This window comes from Narcine bancroftii, chromosome 11 (genome assembly GCF_036971445.1).
Source record: "Narcine bancroftii isolate sNarBan1 chromosome 11, sNarBan1.hap1, whole genome shotgun sequence".
Taxonomy (NCBI): Eukaryota; Metazoa; Chordata; class Chondrichthyes; order Torpediniformes; family Narcinidae; genus Narcine; species Narcine bancroftii.
Window position 1 is genome coordinate 45,655,867 of NC_091479.1, and position 23,295 is coordinate 45,679,161.

The 23,295-nt window shown below is 48.1% G+C and overlaps 1 long non-coding RNA gene across 1 annotated transcript in view; it reads right to left on the reverse strand.

The window, feature by feature from the left end:
- LOC138745748 (uncharacterized) overlaps nt 1–10,376 on the reverse strand; it is a 30,293-nt gene extending 19,917 nt beyond the window's left edge. The window contains exons 1-2 of the long non-coding RNA XR_011346477.1: nt 10,065–10,376; nt 7,656–7,751 (exon numbers count right to left, since the gene is read on the reverse strand). This is a non-coding gene — a long non-coding RNA (uncharacterized lncRNA). The remainder of the gene's footprint in view (nt 1–7,655; nt 7,752–10,064) is intronic.
- Between the last annotated feature and the right edge of the window lie 12,919 nt (nt 10,377–23,295).

Here is a 23,295-nt window from a genome sequence, read left to right on the forward strand (position 1 = left end):
GAAGGCCAGCATGTCATTTGCCTTCTTAACCACCCTGTCTACCTGGGAACCCACCTTCAGTGAACTCTGTACCATAACTCCAAGATCCCTCTGTTCCTCTTCATTCCTCTACCCCCTCCCTTTAACTGCATATGTTCTATTTTTTATTTTTTTTTCCGGAATGCAGCACCTCACACTTGTCAACATTAAATTCCATCTGCCATCTTTTCCAAACAAGAAAATCTACCTCACTGTCCACCTCTCCCCCTATTTTCGTATCGTCTGCATATTTGCTTACCCAGTTAACCACACCCTCCTCTAAATCATTAATATTAATGATAAACAACAAGGGACCCAGCATCGATCCCTGAGGCACTCCACTTGTCACAGGCTTCCAACATGACATATAGTTGTCCACCATGACTCTCTGCTGTCTATGTCCTAGCCACTTCTGAACCCATCCCACTATCTATTAATCCCTGATGACTGAACCTTCCTAAATAACCTTACATGCAGCACCTTATCAAAAGCCTTACTAAAATTCAAATAGATCTCATCAACCACCCGACCTTCATCCTCTTCAAAAAAATTCAACAAGATTCATCAAACATGACTTTTCTTTCAAAAACCCATGCTGGGTGCCCCTGATCTATCCCTGCCTATCCAGATATTTGTACATACTATCTCGAAGTATACCATCCATAATCTTCCCCACTCGGAAGTCAAACTTACTGGCCGATAATTACTTGGACTCCACCTACTGCCTTTTTTGAACAATAGAACTATATTTGCAACCCTCCAATCCCACGGCACCACACCCTCCTCCAGTGATCTTTGAAAAATTGCTGTCAGTGCCCCCGCTATTTGTTCCCTGACCTCCCTTAAAGTCCTGGGAAAAATCCCATCAGCACCAGGAGACTTATCCAGCTTAATTGACCCAAGAAGCTCCAAACCTCTCACTTTACTAATCCTTATCCTTTCCATAACTAACCCCTTTGCCTCTCTTATCTTGTATTGCCCAATGTCCGTTTCCCTCGTGAATACAGACGAGAACAAATTGTTCAATATTTCTCCATCTCATACGGTTCCTGACATAGTTTCCGGTCCCATCATCCAGTCGACCTATTCTATGTTTAACCCTCCGTTTACTGTTCACATATCTGAACAAACCCTGAGGATTCACCTTCGCCTTATTAGCTATGGACACCTCATCCCTTCTTTTTCCCTTTCTAATTTCCCTCTTCAAGTTCTTAAGAGTATGTCAAAATGATCACTGGATCCGAAGTTCTCCCTAACGCTCACCTCTGTCACCTGCCCCATTGCATTCCCAAACAACAGATCAAACGCTGCTCCCACTCTAGTTAGCATCTCAACATATTGCTGCAAAAAGCAATCCTGAACACAATGCATAAATACTAAGCCATCCTGCCCTTTCACTGACTGCATTTCCCAATCAATATTTGGAAAATTGAAATCCCCAACCAACACCACCCTATTTCACCTGCATATCCCACCTATTTCCTTGCACATTTGCTCTCCTCGTTTCCTTTCCCCATTTGGAGGCTTATAATATACCCCCATAATAATAACCTCACCCTTCTTATTTTTCTGCCTCTCTTGACGAGCCCTCCAGTCTATCTTGCCTCAGCACTGCTGTAATATCCTCCCTGACATGTAATGCCACACCTCCCCCTCTTAATCCACCAACTCTGTCACATCTGAAGCAGCAAAATCGTGGAACATTCAACTGCCAGTCACAACCTTCTTTCAACCATGTCTCGCTAATGGCCACACATCATAATGCCACATGTCAATCCACATTAATCCTCGCATTAAAATAAATACAACTCAGGGATCTCCTACATCCTACCTTCTGCATATCCTCCTATCTACCATTCTCACAATTTTCACTGCAGTATCTGTTTACTACTTCCTGCTTTTCCTCGCTCAAATTATCTAAACTTGTCTCTTTCCTTATCCTACTAACCCTCACCCTACCGTCCTGCCTAACTTGAAACCCTGTCCCCAACCATACTAGTTTAAACTCCTCCTGACAGCCCTAGCAAATGCTCCCACCAGGAGACTGGTCCCTCTAAGATTAAGATGTCACCCATCATTATGGTATAGGTCCCAGCTTCCCCAAAAAAGGTCCCAGTTGTCCAAGAATTGAAACCCAGTCTCTGACTCCACCCCTTGAGCCACATGTTTAACCTCCACCTAATCCTAGGTGCTCGCTGGAAGTGCTAGCTGCCTGATGTTCCTCTCGGAATAAGTGAAACAGGAAGGACCACTGTGCTAGCCTGAAAGAACGATATTATCATCTGGAGAACCTGATGGGCCAAGTTTTATCAGCGACACATTGAGCTGACTAATGGTGTTAGATCAGTTGTGAAAATCCTGGAACAACAAATCTCTCTCTGCAAACCCCATGGAACTTTCCTGAGTGGCAAAGCCTGATCACTGGATCCAAAGTTCTCCCTAACGCTCACCTCTGTCACCTGCCCCATTGCATTCCCAAACAACAGATCAAACGCTGCTCCCACTCTAGTTAGCATCTCAACATATTGCTGCAAAAAGCAATCCTGAACACAATGCATAAATACTAAGCCATCCTGCCCTTTTATTGACTGCATTTCCCAATCAATATTTGGAAAATTGAAATCCCCAACCAACACCACCCTATTTCACCTGCATATCCCACCTATTTCCTTGCACATTTGCTCTCCTAGTTCCCTTTCCCCATTTGGAGGCCTTTAATAATCCCCATAATAATAACCTCACCCTTCTTATTTTTCAGCTCTACCCATACTGCTTCTCTTGATGAGCCCTCCAGTCTATCTTGCCTCAGCACTGCTGTAATATCCTCCTTGACATGTAATGCCACACCTCCCCCTCTTAATCCACCAACTCTGTCACATCTAAAGCAGCGAAATCCTGGAACATTCAACTGCCAGTCACAACCTACTTTCAACCATATCTCGCTAATGGCCACACATCATAATGCCACATGTCAATCCACACCTTTAGCTCATCCAGCTTCCTTACTACGCTCCTCACATTAAAATAAATACAACTCAGGGATCTCCAACATCCTACCTTCTGCATATCCTCCTCTATACCATTCTCACAATTTTCACTGCAGTATCTGTTTACTACTTCCTGCTTTTCCTCCCTCAAATTATCTAAACTTTTCTCTTTCCTTATCCTACTAACCCTCACCCTACCATCCTGCCAAACTTGAAACCCTGTCCCCAACCATACTAGTTTAAACCCCTCCTGACAGCCCTAGCAAATGCCCCCGCCAGGAGTCTGGTCCCTCTGAGATTAAGATGTCACCCATCATTATGGTATAGGTCCCAGCTTCCCCAAAAAAGGTCCCAGTTGTCCAAGAATTGAAACCCAGTCTCTGACTCCACCCCTTGAGCCACATGTTTAACCTCCACCTAATCCTAGGTGCTCGCTGGAAGTGCTAGCTGCCTGATGTTACTCTCGGAATAAGTGAAACAGGAAGGACCACAGTGCTAGCCTGAAAGAAAGAAGTTATCATCTGGAGAACCCTGATGGGCCAAGTTTTATCAGCGACACATTGAGGTAACTAATGGTGGTAGCTCAGTTGTGAAAATCCTGGAACAACAAACCTCTCTCTGCAAACCCTACAGAACTTTCCTAAGTGGCAAAGCCTGATGAACTTTATACATGTTCAATTCTGTGCACAGTATCAGAATTGCCTCCAACCAATGAACTTAGAAGAATGAGAAGTGAGATTGAACTGTGAACCAAATAACTTTTCTTAAATTTACACACACATCATACACGTGCACTTAGACTTAGAAGGGGATTAAGGTTAGTTAAGTTAATAGAGATAAGTTAAAGTTTGATTCTGTTTTCATTTTAAAAGATAAATAAAACAACTTATTTTTAAATAACGACTCGTCCTGGTGAATGTCTATTGCTGCTGGGTTTTGGGATCCTTTGGGCTCATAACACCATAGTCTGGTGATGTACATGGACCTCCTTCCCACTCCATCCATTTTGGACCCCCACATGAAGAGGGAAACTGCTCTGGTAATAGCCAGGGCAGAGGTGTGTGGGATGGGCCACGCTTGCATCACACGCAGCAGTACCGAGAGCACCTTGCACCTGATGACCAGGTTCTTCCCCATTACTGAGAGGGAATGTCATTCCCACAGACCCAGTTTCTGGTGGACTTTTACAATCGGCTCTGACCATTTTTTTGTTGCATGCCTCGGCCTCTCCAAGCCAGTTCCCTGACACCTTCAGGTAGTCAGATCTGACTGTGAAGAGGACAGCGGACTGATTTACCAAAGTGCATTCCTCGCTTTTGTTCCAGTTTACCCTGGAACATAGATTTGTATACTTCCTGGTCCAGCCACTTACAGACTTGTGTACAACTCAGCCGGTCTCCCAGAACTGGGGGGTCTCTGTGCTGCTCCCTGTCTCCTGGAGCTGGGGGTCTCTGCACTGTCCCCTTCTTGGAGATCTGGGGGTCTCTACACTGCTCAGTGTCTCCTGATATTGTTGTTTTATTCTCCACCAGTCCCACAGCACAACCCTGACCCCTGGACGGAATGTAGAGGTACAGAGGGATCAGTGAAAATATGGGTAGTTTTTCCAGGGTGGGGTCCATCCAGGAGCATGATAACAGCAGGGAACCCGTGGAAGGGGATGGAGGGCATTCGATGCTGCACCAGCAGGACGCTGCTGAGGGTGCAGATTCCCTCAGGCTCTCAAGGGTAGAAGGCGCAGGTTATTCCAATGGTTTAGGTGAGGCCAGGGTCCAAATTAGAGCTGGCGCAGGTCATCAAGGGTCGACATAACAGGTGCCTGGAACTGTCATGAGGATACTAAGGGCTGGTAGAGGTAGGTAGGAGGGGATAGTTGTGTACCGACGAGGGATTGATGAGTGAGGGGCCACATGGATGGGACTTCGAGACAAGGGGCCTCTGATTGTCCAGGGATGGGGCCTGTAAATAGACCCGCAGACATCCAGCACACAGCATCTTTGACCCACTACCATCAGGAAGGAGATATGGAGGAACAAAATCAGGCTGCCAGACAGGGAAATAACTTCTTCCAACAGGCCATGAAATTGACAATGCAATGCGAGTTGAATGGGTCCGTGGAATGAAAAGGATGAGAGGGATATGGACTGTTTGCAAGCAGCTTGGCCATCAGAAAAGAAGGGCCAAAAGGATGGTTTCGGAGTTGTCTATCTTGTCCACACTTTTGAGTTGAATCCTTAAATAATTCATGACAGGCAGGACTATCATTTTAGATGGAGATTTAAGATTGACACATGCAGCCCGGGAACAGGCCCTTTCAGCCTCTGAGCCACAACCACTCAATTACACCAATGACCTACAAACCCCGTTTTAAATGGTGGAAGGACCAGGAGCAACTGGTGGAAATGCACGCAGACACAGGAAGAATGTACAACTCCCCAGAGACAGTGTCAAATTTGAACCCGGCTCGCTGGCCCCTTATCAGCGTTTTTCTAACTGTGGCACTAAACTCGCCACTCTCAATTATTCCCAGGGTTCTTCCTCCTACTTTCCATGAGCTGTGATTGCTTCCAATTCCAGTGCCCTTGTTTCCCTGAGACTCTGACCCCTGCCCAGTGACTCTGTCCCTAATGCCTCTCCCTGGCCAGATGATCACCAGTCTCTCCTGGCTCTCACCCAAATTTTCTTACCCAATTCCACCACCTACAACCCCCTCGTCATGGCCCACCCACTCGCCCACAGGGCCAAGGGTAGCAAGGTGGGGGAAGGTCCAGCCTGTAGTCACAAAGCTTGTCGAAGGACAAGTGAGAGCAGGAGTCCTGGGGCAAGGGGTGAAGGGCAGTGTGTACTGTAGCAGCCAGCTACACAGGGTCACAGCCTCCAGGGTGGGGGGAGAGAGAGAACTGGCTCAGATGGGACAGATGTCCCGGTGCCAAGGGTCAGGGAATTCCCCAGCTCGGTGAAGGTCTGGGACACTGCCACCGGCAAGGAGACTGGACCACTGCCCTCCCCACATCTCCACCATCTGGGGATCCCAGGAGCAGCTCAGGTTCCAAGGCCTGTCAGTGGGGGAAGGGGGAGGTTCGGGAATTGGGGTGGGGTAGTTCTGAATGGTGATCGAGAGGATCGGTCCAGTGGGAGGACAGACATGACACACATGAGGGCTGGGGCTTCAGGACAGATCCCGTGGGGAGGCAGGAGTTTTGGGGTCCAGCCGGTGGGGGACAATGGCTTTGGAAATGGACCTGGTGGGGGTCAGGGGCTTTGGGGAGAGACCAGTGGGTTTGTGGGAGGACCTGTCGGGCAAAAGAATTAGTGACAGACCAAGTTGGGAATGGCATTGGGGATTGGCTCAGCAGGAGATGGGATGTTGATGGACCCAGCGGGGATGCGTTTGGGAATGGATCCGGTGGGGGATGGTATTGGGATGGATCAGGTGGGGGATGGTATTGGGGTTGGACCCAGTGGGGGACAAGATTGGGGATGGACCCAGCGGGGGGTGGGATTGGGGATGGACTCGGAGGGAGACGGGATTTTGGATGGACCCGGCGTGCACAGAATTGGGGATGGACCCGGCGGGGGACGGTATTGGGGACAGATTCAGCGGGGGACGGTTTTGGGGTTGGACCCAGCAGGGGACGGGATTGTGGATGGACCCGGCAGGGGATGATATTGAGGATGGACCTGGCGGGGTCAGTTTTGGAGATAGACATGCTGGGGGATGGACCCGGCAGGGGACTGCCCATTGACTCCGTCTTCAATGCCTCACACCGGCCGGATGATCACCGTTCTCTTTCCCAGGTCTCACCCAAACTTTCTTACCCCAATTCCACCACCTACAAACCCTTGTCATGTCCCACCCACTCACCCACAGGGCCAAGGGTAACTAGGAGGGGGAAGCTCCTGGCTGTGGGCACACAGCTCGTTGAAGGACAAGTGGGAGCAGGAGTCCTGGGGAAGAGTGAAGGGCAGTGTGTACTGTAGCAGCTAGCTGAACGGGGCCACATTCTCCAGGATGGTGGGTGGGGGAGAGAGAGAGAGAGAAGACTGGCTCAGATGGGATAGATATCTGTGTGCCAAGGGTCAGGGGATTCCCTAGTTTTGTGAAGGTATGGGACACTGTCAACGGGAAGGAGATGGACCACTGCCCTCCCCACATCTCTACTGTCTAGGGGTCCTAGGAGCAGCTCAGATACCAAGGCCTGTGGGTGGGGGAAGGGGAAGGTTAAAGAACTTTGGTGGGGTAGTTGTGATGGGTAATCGATTGGAGAGGGTCCCAGTGAGGGAACTGGTCTGGTGGGAGGACAGACCTGGATACAGGCGAATTGGCGTGGGGGACGGGGACAGGGACTTTTGGCTGGTCATGTTGTGGGACAGGGGCTTGTTGAAAGCCCTGGTGGGAGACAGGAGCTCTGGAGACGGTCCAAGCAATGGGTGAAGCATTGGGGATGGGCCCAGTGGGGAATAGGGGCTTTGTTGACAGGCCTGACAGTATTTTGGGGATGATCTCAGCAGGGGGAGGGGTTTGGGGACAGGCCTGGTGGGAGATGAGGGCTTTGGGGAAGGGCCAGGTGGGTGACAGGGGACAGTATTAGGGAAGGACCCAGAGGACAAAACCACCCCTGGAGCTCTGGTTCACCTCCGGTCACTCACCTTGGCCCACGGACGTGCTTTGATCTGCGGGAAGCTGAATTCGTTGCAGTTTAGGTTCATCGCCCAGATCTGCTCCCTGGATGAGCTCCGCAACACCTGTTGGGACAGAAACCACCTTCACTACTGGCTCAGGGTGGGGGGAGCAGGAGGGTGACAAGGGGAGGGAATGCAGTGTATGTGTACCAGGTCATGGACATGGGACGAGCCCTAGAACTGGGGTGGTGGTGAAGGCTGAAACCTTAGGGGTATTTAAGAGGCTCTGAGTCACGTGGATGAAAGAAAAATGGAGGGTTATGAGGGAGGAAGGGGTTAGTTACTTTTATTTTGGTATGAATACATCGGTCGGCACAACATCGCGGGCTGAAGTGCTTGTACTGTGCTCTCATGTTCTATGTTAAACGTGTCCTGTCAGTCTTTCAGCAAGCGGATATGTCGGGGAGGGACCGCTGCCGACTGGCACATTCCAGGCTGCAGGGGTACATGCTGAGGGATGCACGGAGGCTTGGCGTAGCCAGCACGAAGGCACTAAGGGGATGGATCATAATCCTTCCATAACCGTGCACTGAGAGGCTGAGAGCAAGGGGAACTCCTCCAACAGCAGAGGGGGGCAGTAACCACACGGTATCAAAGTGGTGGCAATGAAGGTAAACAGAGACGTATGCAGCAATGTGTAGTGAAGGGAATATCTGGATACAACAGGAGGAGGAGAAAAGACGGAACGGTCTTCCTCTTTGGAAAATATTTGTAAATAAAGTCAGGTTTGCGGGGTTGGGGGAGGGGAAGAGAAAAGCCCTACTCAGTCAACTTTGCTTCATGAGATACATTCTCCGATCCAGGAAATCTATTCTGCACCCGCTCCAGAGTACAAGATCAAATTTATTACCCTTGGATAGCACAAGTACGACCTGATAAAACAGAGTTCTTGGGATAAACATACGCAAACACACAACCAAGCCCTCACACAACAGACAAATGATACATGTGCAGCACGACCAGAAAAATTACTCGATATTGTTGAGTAAATAGCAGAGTGGAGGAGTATTTGTATGAGCAGCTCATCAATCGTTCCACGTTCTCCCTGCCTGGAGGAAGAGGCTGTTCCTGGGCCTGGAGGTACTGGCTCTGAAATTCCTGGATCTCTTTCCCGACGGGAATAGCTGGATGATGCTGTTGGCCGGGTGAAGGGGTCCTCGATGATTTTGTCAATGATCATAGTGGATCACATTGATATTTGTGGTGGTGGGGAGCAGGAGGGTGTCCCCAGTGTTGCTCTAGGCCACTTTACGTCCTGTGGATTGACCTCTGATCATTTTTTAAAAATATTAATTATAAATAAAATCCACAAAGAATTCACACAATTAATAATAACACAAATCAAATATAAATACACTTGTCATAGTTAAAAGAAGGAATAAAGAAATTCCCCCCCCCCCATTAAACCACCCCATCTGCCCTCCATCCCCTTGCTAAAAGAAAAAGAAGAAAAATGAGGACAAGGGACCCCCAACAGGAGAACCAATTACTTTAACGTTCCTTTTCAAAAACTGAGGCCTTAAGGAGAAAGGGAATGTTAGAGCCACCCTTTCTAAATATGGGGTCCATATTCTTCCACAATATATGGTTGAGGCGGCCTGCTCACCAGGACGAAAGCCAGTACACAAGATGGATGACGAACGCGGTGACTACACAGATCCTGCGGCAACCAATCATCTTCGTCCCAGGTGACATCCCACACAGTGGGAAGCAATGAGCAATGGCGAGAACACCCACCAATCCGAGGCTGGCTTTGCCGTCTCGAAAGACCTGTCATCACTAGCGGGAGAGTATATAAGCAGAGCTGCCAGTTCAATGAACCAGTCTTCGACTTCGACTTCACGGGTGTGTATCATTCATTCCACACATCATGGTGAGTGTGCTGGATATCGGTGCGAAGGAAGAGACTTTCACCATTGACCACCTCAAACCAGCACATCTGGACATTAGCAAATTCACCCCCCACGACCCAGATATAGGCGACCGAAAGCAGCGAACAGCGCTGGTTCTAGGGAGGTAGGGCATCATGCTAACTGGGATGCCACCCTGTACACAAGATGGCCGACGAATGTGGCAACTGTTCAGAGTCCACGGGGACCAACAACTTTCATACCAGGGGACAACGCGCACGGCAGGAATCAACAAAGAAGGGAACACCGAACAATTGGAGGCCGGCATGGATGTGACATCACTCCAGTCGATAGCAGCAGGGAGAGAATAGAAGCAGAGCTGCGAGTGTAATAAAGGAGTCTTTGACTTTGATTTTTTTGGGCGTGTGTCCGCCTTTACACCCATCACAGTAGCGCGCATGCTCCAAGTTCACATCGAATGGTCTTGCTCATCTTACATCGGGAGTCACGTGTACAGTTTCCTTACCTGAAGCATGAGAAGTGCACAAAAATCGTCAGATTTGTTTCTGGGGTGTTTTAAGCAGGTGATAGAAGGAAAGTTTGAATGTGGATCTCTTGGTCGTTGGTAAAAAGGGAGATGACCTTACAACATTATGAGAGGACACAGCAGCACGGATCGAGAGAGGATAATGCAAAGGAGCCGAACACCAAGTGTCACAATTTCCCAATAACCGATCAGCTGCTTAGACTTTAAGAAATGTCTTCAATGAAAATGTAATATCCTTGGAATTCTCTCCGCTTTTGAAGGTGCATTTGAAATTGGGATCCATGGACTTGTGATGAGTTTATTGCCGTACCCACTCGTAGAGGGATCATATGCATTGAACTTAGATGTAGATACTTTGAAAAAAGTAGCAGACATTAAATTGGAAGCGGTAATAAATATGAAGGAAAGATTGAGAATAAATAGTCTCCCTTGCAGTTGGGGTACAATGTATTGCTTGAGATCAGAGGAATCCTGGAGCCAAGACAAAGTGATCCTGTGTTTCCCAAGGATTTGATTGTTGTTGGATTAGTAAAAAGTGGAAGGGCCGAAGGGTCTTCTGATCCTTCGACTGCTTGATTTGTCTTCTGATGCTGATTGGGTTCACCTGTGTATTCGCTCGCTCGCTCGCTGATTGGTTTCTTCAGTTACGCGAGGCAACGGGTTGATTCGGTGAGGCCGCTATTTGATTGGACGCTGAAGTCGGGTTGGATTGATGGGCGGGTTCGCGGGTTGATTGGCTCTTGATGTGAGGAGGCGGGACATTTGCGGCAGCGTCGTCTGCTCCGGGTCCGTCGTGTCGCCTCGGGAGCGAATGGGAGTAAGTTGGCGGAGGCTCCGGAACCTTCCACAGCCGCGCGGTCCAGGGTAAGCGGGCGACCCGCAGCCCACCGGGCCCCACCCGGGAGCGGCCGGTACCGGCGGGGTGTTTGGGTGGAGCCGAGGCGTCGGTGCGAGGCCTGATGCCGCCGACAGGGCGAGGCTGGAGGCCGCGGGGTTACTTGCAGCGGGAAGGGGCGGGGTCAGGTGATTGGCAAGTCTTGTTTGCGCATGCGTGGTGAGTTCGCGCATATGTTGCAGATACGCATGTGCCGATTGAGGGCGACGAAACGAACCCTTTGCGCTAGCGGCAACTGGCGCATGCGCACCGAAATTAAGATGGCTGCCCCCAGCTAATGGACCTTGAGTCACAAAGTCAATCCTGTGACTGTTCTCGTTTGTCAAATCATTTGATTTTAAAAATAGGCTCTAAGACTTCAGGGCTCCTCGCACGGGGGCAATACCCCGACTTGCGACCATCGTGGACCCACCCTCCCTCCCGACTCGACCTTTGTGGGACCTTTGGACTAAACTCCTTTAATTAAAATAATAACTATTTATAAACTCCTACAAGACTTCAGGGCTCCTCGCACGGGGGCAAAACGCCGACTTGCGACCATTGTGGGGTCTGATTGATCCTTTGGACTACACTATGGTCGCAGGTCGGGGAGGACCTGTCGGGGTCATTGGGTCGCTGAGGAAGGGATGGAAAACCAATCCATTTTTTGCTTCCCAATGCTCATAGAATGTGTCTGATTCCATTCGTTTTTCCTGTTGTAGTATCACATTCTTCATAAAGTTAGATGTTATTTTTTTAAAGTTGTGTTACTTGAACAATAATGCTCCAATCCTTCTGATCCTGATGTACCATGTGTTTAAAATGTAATGTTTCTCAGTTACTTGATCGAATGCCTTAAAAATATAGGGACTTTGGTGTTAAAAATACAGTGTAAAGATTTCACCAATCCTTTTGAATTTATGATCTCTGAGATTTCTGGTCATGTTTTCTATTTAGGTTGGTGTATCTTGCAGACCTGTTTGGTTGCAGCAAGTAAGAAGTTTTCCATTTGTAGCATCCGCTGCGGCAGCGCTACCAAATAAAGAGACATCCAACCAAGGTGAGTGTAAAACAAAGACTGGCTTTTCTGGTTTAAATTCCCCACATGTGCTCACTGGCCCACCCACTTCTGGTGACGTACCCCTGATTTCCAGCATCACTCTCCAGCTGGCTGGCCGCTACGCGGAAGTGAAGGGCATCTCAGCCCGCACATGGTGCAAGGCCCACGCTCCTGCTCAGTGGTAAAGGGGACTCTGTGCCATCTTGGACTGTCCAAGTGTTTCAGTGATTTGGCCTTTTTTGCTTGCCCAGTTGCCTGGTGCGCTACAATCTCAGCGTTGATAAGGGGGAAATTCTTTCAATGTTTTATTCACTTTTATTACAGAATTCTTCCTAGTTTATCTGTGTAACATTGAAAATTATGGGTTTTCATGAACAGGGATCATGATTTTACTCATAATTTGGTGAGCCAATGGATAGGACAGTTTTTGCTAATGCCCCATGGGAAGCAAAATAAAAATGAAGTGACAAAATTAGGAAGGTTTGTTGACCCTTCTTTTTAAGCAGTATGTCAGGATGATTTTCATCTTGCTTGCTGAATTAAAATGTGATTTGTCAGTTCTTAATGGCAGCTGCCATTATTGGCATTGCAAGGAGAGATGGGAAATGGGTCAGGTCTTTGGTGGTCCCAGTAATGCAACGTAGAAAGATGTCACGGGGCTGAATGTGGTTTAGGGAGGGAGAGGGTATTAATTTTTAGGAAAAGTATGTGGCCAGCCACCTATCAATATTTTTTTATCAAATAGAAATTCCTGCTGGTAGAAGCCATTTCCTACTTTGAACAGGCCCAATGTCATTATCCAAGCAGATATTGTTAAGAGCCCAAAGGATCCCAAAACCCAGCAGCAAGACAAGTGGTTTTTAAAAGAGAAGTTATTTTTAATCAAATTTAATCATGAAAATAGAATTAAACTTTAACCTAACTCTATACTTAACAAACCCAAATTAACCCCTTTTTAATTCTAAGTGCACATATTTGTAATGTGTTTAAATTTAAGAAAAGTGATTTGGTTCACAGTTCAATCTTACTTCTCTTTCTTCCAAGTTCTCTGGATGCAGGCAATTCCGCTGTGCACAGAATGGAATGTGTATAAATTTCAACAGGATTTGGTGCTCGAAAGGTAAATGTTTACCGCTCAGGATAGTTCTTGTAGGGTTTTTAGAGAGATGTGTTGTTCCAGGATTTCCACAACTGAGGTACCACCATTAGTCACCTCAATGTCTCACTGATGAACTTTGCCCCGTTAGGGTTTTCCAGATGGTAACTTATTTCTGCAAGCTACTATAGAGTTCCATTCCTCTTATTCCAAACAACAGGAGTTCTTTCTTCTGCTTAACCTAGTGTTAGATAAACAAAACCTAGGAGTGACTTTCCTGTAAGCAGCCTGCAGAAAGGTACTTGTAGCCATCCTGGCTCCATTTCCAAACAATGGTCATTCATTTTATGACATCAGTTCGATTAACACCTACTTGTGAATGTGCATAACATTCTCCAGAGACCTTCAATATTTCTTCAGTCTTTCAAATAAGATGTTTTAAAATGTATGTGTGTGTATGTATGTAACCTACTCTTCTTTTTTTTCTTCTTTGGCTTGGCTTCGCGGACGAAGATTTATGGAGGGGGTAAAAAGTCCACGTCAGCTGCAGGCTCGTTTGTGGCTGACAAGTCCGATGCGGGACAGGCAGACACGGTTGCAGCAGTTGCAGGGGAAAATTGGTTGGTTGGGGTTGGGTGTTGGGTTTTTCCTCCTTTGCCTACTCTAAATCTTACCAAAATCCCAAATATTACCAAATTCTCCAAATATATTTATCCATTACAATATCACGTAAGGAGCATTTAAGAGACTCTTAGACAGGCTTATATGGGTGAATGAAAAACAGGGTTGTAGCGGATGCACAGCGCAGTATTACAAACCACCACCATCAGTTCACAGACTTACCTGACACGTCGCGGGCTAACAGTGCTGGGTACCAAAGTGCAGTGAGTGGATCAGATGAAGCCCCTGCCTAAAGGCATGGGGCACTAATGGCTCGTAGCTTTAACCTGCTGGTCCTGTGGACCGGAAGGTGTTCACTAATATTCTCATTGACAGGCAGGGAATAAAAGGTCTGTGTATGTCTGCAATAAACCAGTCTTGAGTTGACTACCTTTGTATGTGTTTGCCTTTGTTTAGTAGCATCTACCGCAGTAGCCGCTACAGGGTATTATTTTTTTGTTAGAAATATCAAGATCAACACATCGTGGGTCAAAGGGCTTGTACCGTGCCGTAATATTCTGTTATTTCTGTTATTGCTTGACTTTGAATATCTGTTGTAAGTACTGTGAGACTTCAATAATGTAGCAAATGTGCACAGCAACATTGCAGTCAGGAGTTTGTATCTCCTGGTTGACGAGCTTTTCTCTTTTTTACACAATGCTTTCTAGATCTCGTCAGTAAGAAAAGAAATATTGTGCATGTTGAATATGTCATTATGTCTAAAATTAACACTGGAAAAGAGTCAGTAACACCAAGGTAAATAGCATCCTTTAGTGGCTGGTCCAGTTTCCTGACGGGCACAAGTTATCACTTGGTGGCGACAGTGATGTGAAAATGTGGGTAAATTATTTTGTATATGATTTATACATGTTAAAATTAGCTGTTGTTTGTTCCAATTTCAGGTAGGTGTGGTTGCAAAGTGGGTAAGGATAGAAAATACTTGGGGATAAAAAACTGGGGCTTGCATTTGATGGTGTGAAAGTCAAAATGGAAACTCAGAATAAGGCTCATCTGATTTAGCAAGCCACTGGCTCTTATACTTCCACCAGAAGAGAATCTAGAATTGAATTTTGAGTCATTTACGGTGGGTAACTTCAAAGTCTGTTGATAGTAAGACTAAATTAAGAGCCCTTTTGTCCCTGGCTGTGCTGAAAGATTGTTTTGTTTATTAACTAAATCTTTCTGAAAGGGAGAATAGTGTGAAGCGGCTTTCCAACTCGTTGGTGATGAATCTTGCAGTAAGATCTTTCAAATAATTATAGATTCCTAATTCCTCCCAGTCCTCGGGCATTTTCTCCTGCAATCTACATCAGTTACCACCATCCAGGGATTCTCATGAAGGGTAAGTTTCAAATTCACCTCCTCCAACCATGTCCGCGCCCTCTGTGGCAAGAAACCCAATCCAGAGTAAATGACAGATTGGCTGAGCGCCTCCACTTGGATCACAATGGCCATCTTGGCTCATGGTCACAAGATGTTTTAAGTTCCATTCCATTCCCACACTGACCTTTGTCTTCTGCCTCCTCCATTGTCTGGGTGAGGTCAAATACAAAGGAACCATCTCTTATTGAATTTGTGAATCGATGGTATGAATATGGAATTGTCCAAGTTCATGTAACCAGCCCACATCCCCCCAGGTTTTCTCTCTGTCCTGTTGATCCACCCAGTTCCCCTCATATTTTCCCTTCCAAACCAGATGACTTATAAATGTGGGCAGAGAAATGGTAGATGGAGTTTAATCTGGACAAGTGTCTTGCACTTTGAGAAGAGTTGTAGTCGTGTTGCAATGAGGGATCTTGGGGTGCAAGCGCGAGCTCCTTGAAAGTGGCAACAAAAGTGTAGGGTGTTTAAAAAAAGTATTCTTCATTGAGCAGGGCATGAAGTATAAACGTGGTTAGACCACATTTCAAGTGTTTTCTGCATTTCTAGTTGCTGCATGACAAAAAGAGTTTATCAGGGGTTGCTTGGGATAGAGCATTGGTTCTGGGGAGAGGTTGGACAAATTTGGATAGTTTTCTCTGGAACATTGGAAGCTGAGTGATGACCTGGTTGAAATTTATCCAATTATTGTAGTCCTGGAGAAGGTAGATTTCTTCTTCCCCCTCCCCTGTGGGAGATGTAAAAATACTACGATGCCTATATTGAACTGAGAGGGGAAAAGGAGAGAAGTGAGGCAGGTTTTTGCACAGTGCGGTGGGGGTCTGGCCCACGCTGCCAGGATAGTGGTGAAATCACCACGATTTAAGAGGCATTTGGTTGGGCACATGAACAAGAGGGAATAATGGGTGATGTGTATGGACCATGTGCTGACAGATTGGATTATGCTCTGTTGGGTGATGATTCATCTCTTTTCAAGGATTGTTGCCGATGGGCAATAAACTTTTCACAAAGGTCTATCTCCAATGAATGTATTTAGAACATTTCCATGAGTTAATTCCCTGTAGAAACACCAGTTTATCATTCAAGCTGTGTAGCTACAGCAATAATGCAACATTTGAAGGCCATCATTACTGAATCCATTTTAATCAGCCTTCACCTTGTACAATGTTCAGTTGAGACAAGAAAATCAAAATGCAACTTTTAACCTCAAGGAAAGATGAGTAATCCTCTGTACCACAGAATTATTGCTGAAAAAATATTTGGAAAATTTTGTGAATTCAGCTTCCAAACAGTTGATGAAGAGGAGCCACAACAACATTTTTAAAAATTAAACCCAGAACATTTATTAGAAGATGTTTATCACAATAAACATGTTCAGGTTCAGTCATGATCGATTCTAGAATGGCATGTGGCAATAATAAAAGGAATGCAGGATAGATATATTCCAAGGAAAAAGAAATTAATGATTTGAATTGTGGTTTAAATGGTTTTGTGGCCAAATTTGCGGAGGTCATCAAGATAGGGGACAGAGTCGGAAATGTAGAAACCGTAAAGTTGCAGAAGGATATTGACAGATTAGGAAACTGGGCAAAATGATGGCAGATGAGATTTAACACCGAGAAATGTACAGTTGTACATTTTGGCAGTGGAAATAAACAGGAAGCATACTATTTGGATGGGATGAAAATTCAGACCTTGGATGTGCAAAGGGACCTGGGTGTCCTTGTGCAAGGAAAACTAAAAGTTAATGACCAGGTGAAATTGGTAATGAAGAAAGCGAATGCTATGTTGGCATTCATTTCAAGATGAATAGTGTACAAGGGAAAAGAGATGTTAATGAGGCTCTATGGGGCACTGGTGAGACCTCCTTTTGAGTACTGGGTGCAGTTTTGGGCCCCCTATCTGAGAAAGGATGTGATGTTGTTGGAGAGGGTTCAGAGGAGAATGATCAGGATGATTCCCAGAATACAAAATATAATGTACGAGGAGTGTTTGACAGCTCTTGGATTGTATTCATTGGGGTATCGGAAATTAAAAAAGAAAGCTCATGGAGACATTTTGTATTTTGAAAGGTTTAGTTAGGGTGGATGCGGGTAAGATGTTTCCCTTGGTGGGTGAGTCGAGGACAAGAAAATTAGAGGTTATCCATCCAAAACAGAGATTGGGAAGAACTTCTTTCGCCAGAGTGTCATGGAGCTGTGGAACTTATTGCCTCATACAGCAGTGGATACCAGATCACTGGGAGTATTTAAACAAGAAATAGACAAGTATCTCGTTAGTGAGGGCATGAAGGGATATGCGGAAAAGGCTGGAAATTGGAAGGAGTGTAGAGTAGCTCAGTGTGTATTTACGGAGCAGATTCGATGGGCCTGGTGGCCTGGTTCTGTTCTTTTGTCTTGGGATCTTGTTCTCATTTGAGAGAGATTATCGAAGGCAACTGAGAAAAATGGAAACAATTTGAGGCAATTGTTGGAGTAGGTTATTTGTTTGCCATCTCTATTTAAAATTCCAAAATTATCTGTCACTTTGGATCAGTGCTGGTCCCTCCAATCCCTGAGGAACATAGTCTTTCTAATATGTCATGTGTTCTTTCAGCTACAAATGATTCTCTTTTTCAAACATGGCCACAGGTTACTCGTGCTTCATTTCTGTCTTACAATCTTTTTGGGTGGTTTTTCAGTTGTAAATGTGGAAAATTCCATTTTGGGAGTGGATTTCTTGTCACGTTTTTCCGTGATGTATTTGAAAAAACGTTGTTGTGTGGACTGCAGCTCTTGAATGCAACTGAGCTGCATTTGTTGTCCTTCCAATGCCATCTTCTGCCTGACAAGCCTTCAACCTGATTCCTGCCCTTTCTAAGCCTTGTGCAAGTGTTTTCCTCGCCTCGTGACCCCATCGTAACGGTGTACAGACATGCAATAAGCCACCATATAAAGGCAGGGTCTGAGACGCAGGTCGTAATGCCCCCAGATTATCTTAAAATCGCAAGATTGGATTGGCAAGAGTTGGTGTCGTCCACAGATCTGACAGCTGCTGGGCTTCACGGTTGCATATGGTTCTGAAAAATACTAGGGATTGGCGGCCTTGCAGAGATGATCGTCCCCTGAACAATTCCACCGTGCCTGACTGATACAATATTCCAAATTGACAAGACTTCTCAGCCAACCTCCACGGCAAATATGCATTTGCTAAAATAGATCTAGTACATGGTTACTATTAGATTCCATTTGAGTCTTCGGATGTCACGAAGACAGCAGTGATGGTCCCGTTCGGCATGTTCGTGTTTCTGAGAATACCATTCGGTCTATGGAATGCAGCTCAGACATTCCAGTGGTTCATGGACCACGAACTCACTGGCCTTGGGTTTTTTTTGGTGCTTGTGTTGATCGAGGAGATTCTGGTTGTAAGTGTGGATGAAGAGAAGCACAAGAGCCACCTTATCTCATTGTTTCCGAGGCTTGAGGAATGTGGCATCGTGATAAATCCCAGGAAAGTGTTTCTAGAGCTGCTGATCTTGTATTTTTGGGACGTAGAGTTATGCAACATGGTATTTTGCCGGATGAATGGGAAGTGCGTGAATTTTGAGAATTTCCTCCCCCCATTAAGGTTGGCCAATTGTGATGGTTTTTAGGTATGAGGAATTTTTATCGCTGTTCCCTGGTGAATGCCACAGCATCTCTATTACCTCTTGCTGAACGACTCAAAGGATCTGATGTCTGCTTCAAAAAGACCTTAACTTTGTGTATGCTTTCCATGATGTGAACACTTTTCTTGCAAATGTCACTAAGCTTGTACATCAAATGCCTAAGGCCTTAGTCTCTTACAACAGATGCATCTGTCAGTGATGTGGGAGCAGTGTTCGAACAGCTAGTATGTGGGCAATTGGAACCTTTGATGTTTTTTTTCAGCCAAGCGGTCACCGGTTCAGGCAAAGTATAGTACATTTGGGCAAGAACTCTTAGCTATCTATCTCGCAGTGAAACATTTCTGTTTTAAAAAATATATATTTATAGTTTTGTATACAGTTCAATATAATAATAGAATCGTATCCAAATGATACGTTCAATGATCAAAATAGAATAAAAAAATAAATGTTGTTCTGTACATAAAAGTGAGAAGAGGAAAAAAAGTATAAAAGAAAAAAATACAGATCTAGGTGCAAAGCTCCTGTGATTACTATTCCCTCCCAAAAGGAAAGGCAGGATATTAATAAAATAGTAGAATTAAACCAACATGATAAGGTTCAACCATTAAGATGAAAGAAAAGTGGTGGTGGGGTGGAGAAGTGAATACATTAGATATCCAAACCCATATCTAAATATGGTTTCCATATTTTGAAGTAGGTATCATACCCAGTTCTAATATTATAAATCACCTTTGCTAAGGAAATACAATTTTGCATTTCCCCACAATCAATTTTAAGATGGGATTCAGATCTAAAACATGAATTTGAAAAATTAGGAATAAATTAATTGATGTGCCATTAAATATAATTGATGAATAAGTTATTATTAACTAATCTATCAAAAACATTAAGTACTGTCCCAACAAATGTCAGACCAGCAAAAAGGGTCAATTTCAGTTCCCAAATCCAATTCCCATCTTTCTTATGATTTATTCAAGTCTGGATTTGGAGATTCCTCTTGAAGTAGAAGATACAATTTGTAAATGTTTCTTTGTAATTCCCTCATGGATCCCAATTTCCAATCCAATATTTCAGCTTTTTTATTGGAAGGTCATCCTTTGACCATTTGTATAGACCACCAGCCTCTAATGCATACTGTATCTCTACTTGCCAAGGGAGATTCAGCACTTGCACTTCATCCTTCAATTTTCATCGGACACACGTGACATCTGAGAGAAAGCGAATTGGTACCCAATCCAGGTGCGACATTACATACAACTACTGACATCAATTTCAATGCCATGGCTCATGTACGGTGCACTGATCCCGATTTCATCCGGTGTAACCAGATCAACTCTGGTCTCCATCTTCAAGATGTGACCCTGGATGAATTGGCTGAAATGTTGGTCTGACTTTTTTCCCCCAACAGGAAGGACTAGGCTATTTGTGTGGGCAGCTATGAGGCAGGAGATTTTCCCTTCACAATCTATCTATTCCTGGTGGAACAGCATCAATCAAACTGGTTAAGGAACATCTTACCTGGGTTCATTTAAAACAGAATGTTGGATTATGGGCAAGGACTTGCTTGCTGGGTCAATGCCCTAAAATCTCCAGGCACATGAAATTCAAGCTAGGGGATTTTGTTGTTTTGGATTCCCATTTCCAGCACGTGCACCTTGTGGCTTGAAAGGTCCACTTCTGCCATCTCGGCAATGTACTTTTCTGCTCACGTGTGAGGACAGGACTACCAGGTGGAAGGATGAAATTCCTATCATCGGCATCTCTGCAGAGACAATTGATGGGACTTTTGTGGATCATTGGATTCCATCATTTGGTGTTCTGGGCACTATTACAACAGATCGAGGGTCTCAGTTCGAGTCAGCATTGGTCCGAGCTCTCACTGATCCTCTGGGCACTACCTGAATTATGGCTAAGCATTTCAGGGCCAACAGCTTCTTTGAGCATTTTCCTTGACGATCAAAAGCACCATTGACATCAGGTGGCAAATCATCGACATGGAGCGAACGTTTGCCCATGGTTCTCTTTTGTGTGACTACAGCTCTTAGGGCAGATCATGGATGTTTAGTGGTAGAGCTAGTCTATGACTGTATGCTGACCTTGCCAGGTGAGTTTGTGAATCTGAGTCCAGAAACAGTGCTCATGAACAGGTCAGTTATCTTGATTTTCTTGGAAAAATGAGATTACTTTGATGTTCTCCTATGTGGCAGCATCATCTGCAGTGGATGTGCCAAATGATTTACAACACTGTACTCGTGTGTTTCTTTGGCATTATGTTGTTCGTAAACCACTTTAGCCCATTTACGATGATCCTTTCCAGGTCTTATGGCACCATCCATAGTGTTTTGAGATTGACAGGAATGGAAAAGGTAACACTGTTTCCATCAACAGGTTGAAGCCTGTGTATTTTGAATGTCCATGTTCTGCATTAGGGCCAGAGGACCGGTGCGCCGGAGGACCGGTGCGCCGGAGGACCGGTGCGCCGGAGGACCGGTGCGCCGGAGGACCGGTGCGCCGGAGGACCGGTGCGCCGGAGGACCGGTGCGCCGGAGGACCGGTGCGCCGGAGGACCGGTGCGCCGGAGGCCCGGGGCGCCGGAGGCCCGGGGCGCCGGAGGCCCGGGGCGCCGGAGGCCCGGGGCGCCGGAGGCCCGGGGCGCCGGAGGCCCGGGGCGCCGGAGGCCCGGGGCGCCGGAGGCCCGGGGCGCCGGAGGCCCGGGGCGCCGGAGGCCCGGGGCGCCGGAGGCCCGGGGCGCCCGAGGCCCGGGGCGCCCGAGGCCCGGGGCGCCGGAGGCCCGGGGCGCCGGAGGCCCGGGGCGCCCGAGGCCCGGGGCGCCCGAGGCCCGGGGCGCCCGAGGCCCGGGGCGCCCGAGGCCCGGGGCGCCCGAGGCCCGGGGCGCCCGAGGCCCGGGGCGCCCGAGGCCCGGGGCGCCCGAGGCCCGGGGCGCCCGAGGCCCGGGGCGCCCGAGGCCCGGGGCGCCCGAGGCCCGGGGCGCCCGAGGCCCGGGGCGCCCGAGGCCCGGGGCGCCCGAGGCCCGGGGCGCCCGAGGCCCGGGGCGCCCGAGGCCCGGGGCGCCCGAGGCCCGGGGCGCCCGAGGCCCGGGGCGCCCGAGGCCCGGGGCGCCCGAGGCCCGGGGCGCCCGAGGCCCGGGGCGCCCGAGGCCCGGGGCGCCCGAGGCCCCGGGGCGCCCGAGGCCCGGGGCGCCCGAGGCCCCGGGGCGCCCGAGGCCCCGGGGCGCCCGAGGCCCCGGGGCGCCCGAGGCCCCGGGGCGCCCGAGGCCCCGGGGCGCCCGAGGCCCCGGGGCGCCCGAGGCCCCGGGGCGCCCGAGGCCCCGGGGCGCCCGAGGCCCCGGGGCGCCCGAGGCCCCGGGGCGCCCGAGGCCCCGGGGCGCCCGAGGCCCCGGGGCGCCCGAGGCCCCGGGGCGCCCGAGTCCCCGGGGCGCCCGAGGCCCCGGGGCGCCCGAGGCCCCGGGGCGCCCGAGGCCCCGGGGCGCCCGAGGCCCCGGGGCGCCCGAGGCCCCGGGGCGCCCGAGGCCCCGGGGCGCCCGAGGCCCCGGGGCGCCCGAGGCCCCGGGGCGCCCGAGGCCCCGGGGCGCCCGAGGCCCCGGGGCGCCCGAGGCCCCGGGGCGCCCGAGGCCCCGGGGCGCCCGAGGCCCCGGGGCGCCCGAGGCCCCGGGGCGCCCGAGGCCCCGGGGCGCCCGAGGCCCCGGGGCGCCCGAGGCCCCGGGGCGCCCGAGGCCCCGGGCGCCTGCATCTCCTGTCTTGCAGTATCATACGAGATCAGGCTGAACTGTCAACCATCCAGACTGTTACCCTGGGGACAGTTCCATTCAGTCGCCTCCTTGCATGGACCGGAGGCTGGAGGTGGGAGGGAGTGGCTGTCACGGTGATGTATCTGCCTGCTTTGGGAACGGTGCCAGTTGCCGCTGATGATGTCATTGGATCGTTGCACTGGAGGAATAGCCCACGTTCATAGGTGTGTTAAGCGTCAGTATATGGGTGATGGATCTCGGATGCAGGAGGAGTTGAGAGAGAGGGTTAGGATCACCGTGTGGCACTGAGCTAAGGAGAAGGTCAAAGGGGTTTGGCTGGGTGATGTTTGGGGAGTTGAAGAATGCAATGTTGTGTCTGAGGAGGATAAAGAAGGTCGACTGCATTGTCTTCTGGAGGAAACGAATGAGGGTATTCTTTAATTGTTTGTAAACGATGGTATATCAGTGCCATTACAAATCTAACCCTTCCCTACCTCACACTCATTACCCTCTATTATATTTCCATCCATGTATCTTAGTCTTTTGAATGTCCTCATTGTACCAGCCCCCACCTCCACCCGAGCAATGCATCCGAGATCCTCACAGGTCTGTATTTTTTTTTTAAACTTGTTTAGACAATCAAATCAAAAGATGAATGAAGTTCTACTGCTTCATTTCGTGATCTCATCATCATTTCTTTGCAGATTATGGGCAAATTGAGAGAAAAATGTTTGTCTTAAATAGAC